The 12,329-nt window shown below is 43.3% G+C and overlaps 1 protein-coding gene across 1 annotated transcript in view; it reads left to right on the top strand.

The window, feature by feature from the left end:
- The first annotated feature begins 4,644 nt into the window (after positions 1-4,644).
- Positions 4,645-12,329, top strand: part of SYTL2 (synaptotagmin like 2) — a 56,789-nt gene continuing 49,104 nt past the window's right edge. The window contains exon 1 of the mRNA XM_030454185.1: positions 4,645-4,726. The gene's annotated coding sequence lies outside the window, so the exon portion shown is untranslated. The remainder of the gene's footprint in view (positions 4,727-12,329) is intronic.

Genomic DNA, 12,329 nt, shown 5'->3' with positions numbered 1-12,329 from the left:
GGTCCCCTCCCGCCCTCGTGCTCCCAAAGCCTATGCGGTCACCACCACCCCACGGCGCCCGGTCACCACCCTGCTGCACCCACACACTGTATCCCTCGGCAGCAGCCCCCACCCCTCCCATCTCCGGGTCGCACCCGCCGCTCCCGGCCACCCCCAAGCCCGACTGTGGGCGGGGGTCAGTCGGGGCCTACCGCGCACCCCGCCCGCCGCGGCGCCACCGCCGCGCCGACAGCCGCCGGTAGCCATGGCAACGGGAGCGCCCGCCCCCGCCCCTCGGCGCCTTCAGGCGGGGCAGCGGCGCCCTCTGGCGGGGGCGCTCGGGAGCTGCTGGCGGCGGGGGACACCCCGCAAAGGAGCCCGATCCTGAGGGGGGGCGTGCGTGAGGAAGCTGCGGAGAAACGCTTCTGGGCCGGTCCGGTGAAAACAGTCTGGGGAAGCGACAGTGTATGTGCTTGGTGATTCCTGCACTGGAAACGGGAAAAGCAAAGGCTAACAGTAGCGCAGGGGTAATTCAAGCCCCGAGAAGGATTTGTGTGTGGTGAAAGGTGACGGGGACGGTCTGAATTTCACCCAGATGGGTGGCAAAAAATCAGGCAGAAAAATTGCAGCCTTGCTCGAGAAAGAGAGTTTCCAAGCCTCGCAGTGGCAGCTGCAGCTCCACACCAAATGTGAGTAAGGACAAGCAGGGCAGCAGAGCTGCTTTCTCAAGAGAAAGCTGCCAAAGCTGCACTGAGACAGAGCAGGCTCCTCACTACTGCCTGTGACACCCTTTGGACTGCCTGTGACACCCTTTGCCCCACATACCAGTGTGCAAAAAGCCAGGTCCCAGCAGTGGGGACCGGGCATAAGAAGATGGAAAGGCTGATCCCAAACTGCTTCCTCTTCCTTCTTGCTGGACCTCCACTGGTTTTGGATGTGCTCCATCCATTGTCCTCCTCAGTGCCCAAGCCGTGTAGCCTTGGGAATCATATTCTACCATAGAAATAAATTGTTAGTCACTATAGTAAATGCCTTGGTTCTCGTTCTTGGCAAAATTCACATTTACCCACCTTGTTCAGATTTTTTGGCTAGTCCTGTAGGAGCTTATGTTGTCCTATGACAAGTGCTGTTTGTACATCAGTCTCTGTAAATTAAGACATAATCATTAATGAAAGGACAAAACACTTCTAGTTCTATAGGCAGGGATCATAATTTACAATGCATTGATAAAATACATCTATAAGATACACCTATGTCATATAATATATATCTATATATACATCTACAACTGTAAAAAGATGCTATTTTCATATAGTACACCCATGTAGCTGTTGAGATGAAGAAGCAAAAAAGAAACAAACAAATAATAAAAAACGAATGACTTGTAATTTTCTTTTTTATTATGGATTGAATACTGATATCTGGACATAGTAGCCAGCTAACACATAAGCCAGGCACTGAATAGGCAGAGAAAAAGTGTCTTAATTCACCTGGCAAAAACAAAATCTTGACCTTCATAATTTGTATTTCAAGATCTTTAACTTAGATATTTTTAAATCCCCCTGTGCCAAAAAGTTCCTGTGTTCAAACTTGACTGTGGGCAACCTTTGCCTTTTTCTACCTGTGTAGGCATCTTGTAGAACATCTTGTCTTATCTCCAGAAGGAGAAAATATTATTGTTTGCTTAAGTCCCTATTTTGCAAGTTTGCCAGGGTCAGGCAGTGCTTTCAGCTCTTCTTTGACTCTCTGTTAACAAGCTTGAGCAGGATGCCAGGAAGATCTGCTCCATAAAATGGGTGTTAGCACAAAATATTCTCACTGGTCCATTCACTACATAGGAACATTCTCTTCTTTTGATGAATTTTTGGAGAGGTAGTCAAAAGGTGGAAAATTTGACTTACAAGACTGGGAAAAATGCTTAGTGACAAAATGTAGCCTTTGTGTTCTTCTATGTGGTCAGAAACTGGCTGGACTGTGAACACATGGGAAGAGTTACTGCATCTGTTGGCCCTTCAGCAGTAGCTGTGATGATGGATTTCACCTGCTGTGCAGCAATGGCATATCTGAAGTGCTCTATGAGGAAGCAGGGAAGGCATGACTATCCTGAGCTGTGATTTCACAGGCACTGATGCATCTTCCTTTGTCATTTCAGCCCTCCACTGACAGCAGGAAAACAAGTATACTACTGTGCAGCAGGAAGGGAAGAATAAAGCACTGTACGTTCTGGGAGTTTCAACTCTGGTTTTTATGTTGCCTAAATCTAGAATGGGGGCTTTTCCAAGAAAAGGCTGGGGGACACCTGAGGAAAGAAAGAGAATCAATGTTCCTTCTTCTGCAAAATACCCAAGAGGTGTTTCAGTACTTCATTAGGCATTGGTAGTCCTGTTCTGCTCTTTTTAATACCTGTTTCTCTGCAAAGCCTGAGATGGGGTGCAGATGATGAGCTGTTCCTGGAGAGGAAACAAGTATCTCTGGATATACTGAAGGAAGGATGAAGCAAGAATATGTTCTCTCACAGACTCCCCCTGAGCCATAGAGAAAGCCCAGTGAGAGCCAAAGAAGACAGATATAGGACTCTGGGAGCAAGGCAGAAACACAGCCTATAACTCCAAGAATTCATGTATTCTGCCAAAAATGTCCATCACAAGAATTAACAGCAGCCTATTGGTAGGGTTGGTTTTGAACGGGCCCATCCTTTGCATGAGAGGCTGCAGGAAGCAGAAAGGAGATGACAGTGTTACAACTCTTATAACTTGAGAGATTTTTCTGGGCCCCTACTAGAAATACAGATTTTCTTTTTCCTTCCTTTCCCTTGTAAGTTTTAATCGGTGATTATTTTAGTGGTCAGAATTACAGTGAGACCATCTCAGCAGACTGGATATGGGTGGCTTGTACTGGTATTACAGCTAAGATCACCCACCAATCATTAACTATAAAATCATGATGTTTGCAACAAGAAATGGGGAAAATTACCAGAGCAGACAGAATTTAAGGAAGGAGCATTACTAATCTAGAGGCATGCTAAACATGGCCCTTTTTTTCTTAATCTTTTCGACTGTATATAATTATATTTCAGATGACTTTTCTCTTTTCATAGCTTCCTGCTTTTGTTTCTTTTTTCCTTTGATCCTGCTATATCATTACTGATGAAACAGCAGGGGCACTGTGTGCCATCTGAGAGATAACTTATTTGAGTAACTAGAGAAATTAAATTAACCTTTTGTAAACATCCTCTAGAACTAGAAGAGAAAACTTCACTCTTTTGGGGCATTTCCAGAATACTTAGCCTTGCATCCTGCAAGAAAGAAACCCAGAAAACCCAGACTGTGCCAAAATGAGGCAAGGTAGAGAATGTGGTTTCTTTCTTGGTGGCCTTCTAAGATGGGCTGCAGAAGGTTCTGCTTAAAGAAAAGTCTGATAGCAAAGTCCACTCCAGAGAGCTGATTCCTACTCTGATGCTCTGATGCCATCCCTAATGCTGAGTTTTGCACTGACTTCACAACTGGAAGTTACGTTTCTTTAAACTTTTTTTTTCTCTCTCTCTCTCTCTCTTTTTTTTTTTTCTTTTTTTTTTTTTTTAACTTTGGGTATCTGATAAGATAGGGTAAAGCCACAGTGTGATGGAAATTTCCATGCAAAATATCAGCCCTTTTTAGTATATACCACTACTAAAAGCCACTGGCTTTTTGGCTTCATGTTCTGATCAAGTTTAAAATAGGAAATTCATCTTTTTTACAGATATATGCACATGCAGAACAATTGTCACAGATTAAAATTACATATGGAAAGAACCAGAAAGCATTCATTATAAAGGTTTCATGACAAAGGACTGTCTAATTAGAAATAAGACAGCATTTCTCATCAATTGCAAAGTAGAAACTATCTTGTACAGTTCTTGATGGAAACTGCAGTTATTCGTAGACTCCTTCTCACCTCCTGTAAATCATCAAACAGAAAACACCCACAAGGCACAACAGACTCCACTCGCCTGGACTCCAGAGACTGAAGTCCTCCCGCTGCCCCAAAACAAAATTAAAATTTAAAGCAAGAGCCATGAGAATAACATAAATAACGTGAAAATACCACCATGCCAGCTCTCCACGGAGCTGTCACCCTGCACCCTGAGGGACTCCTCCCTTCACCTTGGTGCCTCGGCTGCTAAACAAGACGCGCTTCAAAGGGAAGGCCCTGCTGAAACATCCTACGAAAAAATGGTGGCGTGTGTGTTTTGTGCCACTAATTAAACCGAAAAGCACTTACAGCAGCTTCCTGGACAAACAGATGACTGAAACCTGGGTTATCGCTGCCTGCATCTTTACTGCAAACAGGACTACGTTCACACCTATCACCAGGTGGAGTCAAACACGGATCGGTTTACCTCAAGTCTGTCAAGTCAAGCTGATATTCCCTGTGTGGACTTTACGTGACACACCCACTATCCGCTGTGGAGACAGTGAGCTGCTGCCTCAGAAGTGCCTCAAATCCGCCCTCGACGGCTCCTATTGCCCCAGGGACCATCTCCCCGCTCTGTCCTGGTCCCTCGGAAGGTCCCTTCGGTGCCTCAGGTGGGCGCGGGGAGCCGGGGCGGAGCGGGGGGCGGGCCCGAGGCGCAGGGAGCCGCCCGGCTCTGAGGGAGGCGGTGCCGCCATTGGCCCAGCCGGAGTTGCCTTGCTGCTCGCCACCGCCTCCCTTCCCCTTAGACAGGCGGGGAAGGCGGCGTGGGGTAGCGGTTGCCGGCCGGGACGAGGTAACTGGTAACTGGGGAGGGAAGGGATGGGGAAGCCGCGGAAGGGGCGGCGGGGTCCAGCGTAGCTGAGGTGGTGGGGATCCGCGCCGCGGTGCTCCTGGCTCGCTGAGGCGGCGGGAGGAGTGAGGATTGCGGCTGCTCTGAGGGGTTTCGGAGGGATGGGGTTGTCTTGCTAATGGGGTGGCTCGGAGTTATTTTTTTTAAAGTCTAAAAACCCTCCGTGCCTGCAGTGCTGGCACAGCGAGAGGATGATGAGTCTGTTAGCAGCTGAGGAGAGCTGACTGCAAGGTTTCGGCCTCTGGGCTGCTCGGATGTTTTTGCCGTGGCCAGCTTGCAGGACGTTCTCCTGCGGATGGAGGAAATCTCACAGGTGTCTTCCTCGCACAGCCCCTCGTAAGTAAAGCCACAGGGAAGCGCCGCTTCTCAGCGATTTTCCTCAGAACCGCTCCCGAGAGCGGCTGAGAGGAGCTGCAGCCTCCCCCTGCACGGGGGCTGAAGGCTGGGACACCCCAGGGCTGCTGGAGGGAGCTCCTGTCTGGTGGTGAGAGCTAACTGTAAAAACTTACCGCACCCGCCTTCTGCAGAGCTTAATAAAAGGACTTTAATGAAAGAAGGTGCTTAGATCTCAGCTGAGAGATGCTAATGACCTTTTTATGATAATAGTAAACGCTTTCATTTCAAAGCACTAAATTAATTGCATCTTTCACACCGTCTCTTAGTAACTCGCAAAATTGGAGCTGGCCCTCTAGTCTAATGCACTCAGTTGTGTCTGCCTTGTGTGAGCTGAAGGGTCTGTTTATATGATTACTATTGTAGGATAAAGTCACTTATAGCTGGGGGCAGATTGTCAAGTGGCAAGATAAGTATTTCTGAGCTTTCCCAAAAGTGTAAGGGAAAGGGAATTATAACATGCTTGACAGGATGCTCTGGAGAGAAACTAGATTTTCTTTGATAAAAGGAGCAATCAGAGTGTCACAACAAAGTATCTGTGTGTTTATGTGTATCAGCGAATTGGAGATCTCTCTGACGGTGTTTAAAAGACTGATGAATCAAACCACTTAAACTGATATACATCAGCAATACAGAATTCCAGTCTTTAGTCCTTAATTACCACCCATAATTATCACTACATGTTCCAAACAGTTAATGATCACATCTGTAAGTGGTCGTAAACCTGGGAGTGTACAGTGCCATGGAGCTGATGCCCTGTATTTAGTGCTCAAGACTGCAGTTCTTGATGGCCTCAGTTGCTGAGATAAAGGCACAATGCTTGAAGAGAAGCTGGAATCAAAGTGAGCATTTTGTGATTTCCATAAATTACCATAATTTTTTTGCTTATTGTTAGTGTTTTATATACCTAGTTGCCTCCCTGGAAAAAAAGGGGGTGATCTCATCTGCCTTTGACATAGTTCATATTATTTTGGGGAGTAAGAATCCACCTTACTCTTGCTAGGCATCTTTCTTATGCCTGAGGGAACCACAATAACCCTGCAAAAGAAACATCTCCTTTTTTTTTGGTAGGTTTAGTTTGGCTTCTCTTGGTATCTTTCCTGCTGCCTTTAAGTCTTTGCTCTTATCTTGCAGATTTTACCATTTTCTCATGTTTTCTTGTGCATTGTTTGGGTAAGTATACTGTGTCTGCCCATTTGCACTTATGTGTTACTTATATACTTATGCATACCTATATTATAAAATGCTACAAGTAATGTTACACTGTTAGAAAGTGCTTATGCACTGTTGCCAATTTCCATGTGTGCTTGTGTCTGGGTTTAAGGCAAGGAAGTAATAAGCATCTTGCTTACTCTGCATCTACCTCTGCTTTGTCTCCAGAGCACGTTCTTGAATTTTCTGAAGCTGTCATTGGACCTGTCTCATGTTAGACATTTCCTTCCAGCATCTCTTGCAGCCCAGAATAATATATAGTAAGTTTGACTGTCAGAGTTTTGAAATTCAGTGAAATAAGTATTCATGCTCCTGTTTACCAAGGCTGAGAAAGGCCAGAGTAAACAACACTCTATTGCCCCCCGAATTAATGTCAGAAGGGTGTAGCTGTCTCTTCTTTAAAGCACTGAGTAGAGATCATGGACAGATATGTTCTCTGGAGTCATCTCTTGTTATTCATGTTCTTATATGACACTTGCCAGATTCCCAGGTGGAAGTACTGCTCCAATTTAGTATTTGGAGAACAACTTTGATGCTTGCACAGAAGCTGAGATTTTTAACTGCTGTATCTGGAAAAAAAAAGCTTAACCAAGAAGCTAAACAGTGGGATGAAGTTGAAGGAATTACTTGTTTTCTACCCTGTATCTTGTTTCCTGTGTTCATGACAGAAATGAACCAACTTTAACAGTGGTGAACAGAACAAAAAGCACAATTTCAAAAGAAAAGAAACTAAAAATAATTGTCTCTCAGTAGGATTTTTTTTTTGTTGTTGTTAAAAGTAATAGTTCTGTCCCAGGGAGATCAATCTTCATTCAATAGTGACTTGTTTCGCACCACAATAAGCAATTTATTTCTCTTCTTAGCAAGTGCTTTTCATCCAGGATGGGTGACTAACAGATAACCACTAAAAGCAGTAGGCAACCTTCTGGTGCTCAGAGTCCATCACCTGTTGTATTTAAAGTCAGCTTATCTAGGTTACTCATAAGTCAGTTTAAGGAGGCTCCTAAGTTTGATCTTCCAATGCCAGAACACTTTATGATATGTCAATCCAGTGATGCTGCATTTGCTGTTGTAGCATTATCAAGTTCTTCAGCTTATTTGGGCATAAAGTGAATGACAGCTGATTTTAGCAGACTCATTTATGCTTCTTTCTTGTGGTAGGGAGTCATTCCAATTCACCTGGGTACAGCAACTCACTATGCTAGATCTTTACTTCATGCTATAAGATTTCCATTTTATATGTAACTTGACTTTCTTATTGCATTGAGAGTGGCAACTTGAAGAGATATATGTGTAAGAAGGAGGAAAATAATATTTCTTCCCTCTTACTTTATAGTTCTTTATCTGGATGGTAATGTCAGACTATTTTTTATACAAATCCTACTCAGTATCCTGTGCATATGCACCCAATTAATGAACAAATTTACAAATTTACTTTTTTTTTTTCTTCCATCTTGTTATACTCCTTTTCCTCTATAGAATAAATCTTCTAAAAGTAAATTTTTCTTTTCTTTCTCTCTCCCTGTCAAGGAAATTCTGCATTTCTGTTGCTGTCAGTCTCTATATAAATATATGTATGTATTAGTAAAATTATGCTTATTTACAGAGTAAGCAGCAGAACTGCTAGATCCTAGACTCATTGTCAGATGCTTTTTTTGAAATTGCCTGCCTGACTTACTTGATTCTGACTGACTAATGAATTGTCAGTGATTTACTTCTTTACAGGCTGGATGGACTACAGTTAGACTGTGTCGTCTCAGCCATGTTAACAGAGCCTCAGAAGGAGAGCAGCATACTGAAGAAAACTGGGTTAGAAATGGTTTTGGACCATCAGATTTTTAGGTGCTAAAATCTATCTCCACGCTTGTCTTGTCTACTGCATTTAAATGGCTTATGTGATTCAAAAACAGCATTAAAAATAGAACATCACTGATGAAAAATGAAGGGTGAGGTCCAAAACTCTTGCCTAATTGCACTTTAGGCACCTTAAGCAGAAGGTATGTGTTTAAGTCTTTGGCAGAGACCTATTTAACAGCCCAAAATAGTAGGCCCCTGACCTTCTGTTCTGGTCCTGCCTATATTACATCTGAGTTTTAAATGAGTATGTAGCTCTTAGAGTTGTGTTTTTTGTTGTTGTTGTTTGGTTTGTTTTGTTTTAAAAGCCTAGGATAATTTATGATACTGTAAGTGTCATGAAATTTGTCTTGTTTCGTAGTGATAAGGGTTCTTATCTAGAGATTATGAGGCTTGAATCAAAAATTAATACCCTGGGGTTGCCCTTCCCTTCCCTTCCCTTCCCTTCCCTTCCCTTCCCTTCCCTTCCCTTCCCTTCCCTTCCCTTCCCTTCCCTTCCCTTCCCTTCCCTTCCCGCTGGGTAGCCAGGAATGCAGAACTGTCTGGATCAGGAGGGAAGTCACGAGAGAGCAAGCTTGATTGGTAATGTGGTGGCCTGACAGAGAAAGTAGAGCTTGGTTCTTTTTTCTGCTTGTGATGTTGTGACATCACTTTAAAGGAATGGTCATTCAGTGAGCTGGGTTGCTTAATCCCTGGTAGTGCAGCCTCAGGGAAGGGTTAAATGTGAATCAAGTGAAACTTTCAGATGCTGTCATATTTTTGTAAACAAAGAGATGCAAGTTTGAATCCTCTTAGGTAAAGTGGTCTGAGGACTGGTTTTGGCTGCTTCTTGGCTTTGTGCTCTAGCCATTGGGCAAGAGAGAGCTAACACTTTGCATACCTATGGTCTTAGAGAATGAGCCACTCCTGCAAAACTAAATACTGGCATTACATGCCATACCCTAGCCTCATAAACTCTCAAACCCTGATTTTGCTACCTGTTGTCATCAACAGGAGCAGAACTTGTACCTAAAGCAAGAACCATGCTGGCTGGTGTTGACCTTACAATGCTGCCCAGTGAGTCAGGGGTCTGCACCACTGCACCTCAGTCTGAGTGCTGGTTTCAATCACAACTTTTTTCTCCTACTTCCCTGCTCCTCTGCTCTTCAGCAGCATTTATAGGGCAAACACTATTCATGCAGTGTGTTTTGACACCACACCTCATGCAATGTAGGCTGCTACAGAAATTGTCCTACTTGTCACTTCTTAGTGTAACAACTGGGTTTAGCTTTCACAATGCCCTTTTAGGCTCCTTACATCATAATCCACCTTGCTTTTAAGTGCCTGAGTGCTTTGTTTGGATCTGGACATAACCATTCAGTAAAATTAGTACCAGTTAGGGAAAAGACTGGCTTTTGCGTGGTATAGCCCAGCCCAGCACTGCAAACAAGTCTCATGAGTGAAATTTTCATGGCTGATAAACTTCCTGTTATTCTTGCAATTTAATATCACTATTAAGGAGGACTGATGTTGCTTCTTGCTTGTTTCAACTTAGAATGAACCTGCTTGCAGATAGAATATTTATATTGTAGGACCATCCATTGAAACATAACTGTGAGTGGGAAGATGAGTGATTTTCCTCTTAAAGGGGAGCTATAGTAAGCTTTCTTTAAATGTATCTACTAAAAAAAAAGACCAAACCAAACAAAAAGAACCCTGAAATAAAAGCCTAATTGCAATGGTTAAGGTAATTTTGATGAGTGAGATGGGACCTGATTGTGACTATTTCATCTGCTGTAGTCTATCTTATTTTAATAATTTTGCTTTTTAACTTATCTGGAAACTGCCAAAGTGATTTTTCTCCCACCTCCCTCTACCTTACTTAATTGTTTCTATTGCAGCAGGACTCATAAAGAACATCCTTCTGCCTCTGGCACCTGATTTCTGCTGGTAATTGGATTCTTTCTGAGACCCTGTTCTCTAGTGTGCTTGTGCCTCAGTTACTGCAACAAGGATTGGATTAGGTGACGCAAGTGTTCGTGGTAGCCTTCAGATTACATCAATTATTAGGTGGGTAATTTTAACCTTAAAACGTTGCATGAGTGCCTTAAGTTCAGTGGTTAGTCAGTCATCTGGTGAGAGAAAGGACAGACAAAGGGTTTGTTTGGTTCCCTGGCTTCTTTGTGCATATTAGTAATCAGTTAAACAGAGCTTAGTTACAGTAACAAGGTTGGTAGCTGAAAAGCAAGGAGGCTGCAGTGCCATGGTAGAGTGATTCAGGTGAGTAAGGGATGATTTTGTTTCCCACAGCTACTTGCTTATACTGCTAATCACGTCTGAGAATGATGGAGTGCCCTTATCTACTGCCAGATCTCGGATTTGTGCTGGGCTACAGGCAAAGCTGCTCTGGTGAAGCTGAGATCAGGGGCCTCCCTCAGGGGGGGCAAAGATGACGTAAAATGTTGCCCTTCTGCTCTGGCAGTTTCATGCTCAGCCTGCACCACAATGCTGTATTGTACACACCCCTGAAGAGGAAACCTACTGCCCCCAGTGACCTGAGCAGTCAGCCCTGACGGTGCCTTAGAGCAGGTCAAAGTGATGCATAAAATCACAGAATTTTCACAGCTGGAAAAGACCTCTTAAGTTCAACTATCAACACAGAAATAAACAGCATGCCCACTGAAGCATGTTCTGTAGTCCAACATCTACAAGTTTTTTTAATGCCTCCAGGGATGGTGACTCTACTGCCTCCCTGGGCAGCCTGCTTCAGTGTCTGACTACTCTTTGAGTAAAGAAATTCTTCCCAATATCTAGTCTCAACCTCCCCTGGCACAACTTTAGGCCATTAAAAAAGGACAAACCATTAATCCAGGGGTTCATAGTTTTACAAACATAGTGGAGGAAAATGGGTCTTTCAGTGATGGTGGCTGTCCTGGCTCAACTAGCTCATCACCTTGACTCAAATGTGGAGAATGGGGACACTTAAACTCACAGGGATGCAAGAGACACTGACCAATGGATTCCTGTGACAATGGGATAAAAACCATCAGAGACATAATGTGGACAGACTTTTAAATCAACAGTTTTCAAAGTTTTTTCAGAAACTGCATACTCTTAAGGGTCTTTTCAATTGGTGCTCAAGTCTGAAGCTGCTCTACAAAATATCTTACTGTTACCTCGACAGAGTGAGCATTAGTAGTTGAATACAAACCCATGCTATTTGTAGCATGAGTTGTTTTGCATCAATGCTGACAGCACCTTAGGAAACTGCTCTTTTTAGAAAGCCTGCTTTACAGAGTCAGAACTAAACAGTGACTCTGTGTAGTTTGCAAACTGCAGCTTGGCATTTTTGGTTTAATATAGAACAGATTATCTAACGAAGATGCAGGAAGTGTGTCACTTCCCAGTAGCCACTGATAGGAAATACTTGTTAATTAGTCACAGTGTTTTGCACACTTCTTTTTGTGTGGTACAAATTTCAAAACAGAATTTTAGCTAAGAGGTCTAATGGTAATGCTGACATAAAGAATGAGAAAGTGACAATGGGACATTGAGTGTTGTGAGACCACTCCTCCCCTTCTGCTTTTGAAAGGAGCTACTCCCTCTGTGAAGGAAGGTGAGGATAACTGTTAGACTATAGACACTGCTCTGCCTTCAGATCTAGAGGACTGAGCCACCATTATTATATTTCAAGTCTCTTACCCTGAGAAAATAATTCCTTGCATTGTAACTCTTGATTAAAAGAATTAGCAACTAGAAAGATGAAGTTCATGCAGATGAACTATTATTAATTCAAAGTGCTTACTGGGATTAAACCACAGAGTGCCAGTGGTGTGATTTGCAAGGTAATACAACTAGATTTTGGGAACCTTGGAATTTGTAATGCTGATGCTACTGATTGCTGAAATCTCTCATTCTGAATCTGCTTCCAAATTATTATTATATTTAGTAGTTTTATACTGATGGCAATGTAAAATAAATGGCATGACATCTTACAGATAGTCTGAAAACAGTGGTCAAAGGGAAAAGAGAAATTTACCTATGATTCTCTGTGGCTTCTCTTTAATTTCTGAATCTCTTATTCCAGACACCACATCCTCTTTAAACC

Source organism: Calypte anna, chromosome 1 (genome assembly GCF_003957555.1).
Source record: "Calypte anna isolate BGI_N300 chromosome 1, bCalAnn1_v1.p, whole genome shotgun sequence".
Taxonomy (NCBI): Eukaryota; Metazoa; Chordata; class Aves; order Apodiformes; family Trochilidae; genus Calypte; species Calypte anna.
The sequence above is the reverse complement of the archived record's forward strand: the minus strand, read 5'-3'. Positions and strand labels throughout refer to the sequence as shown.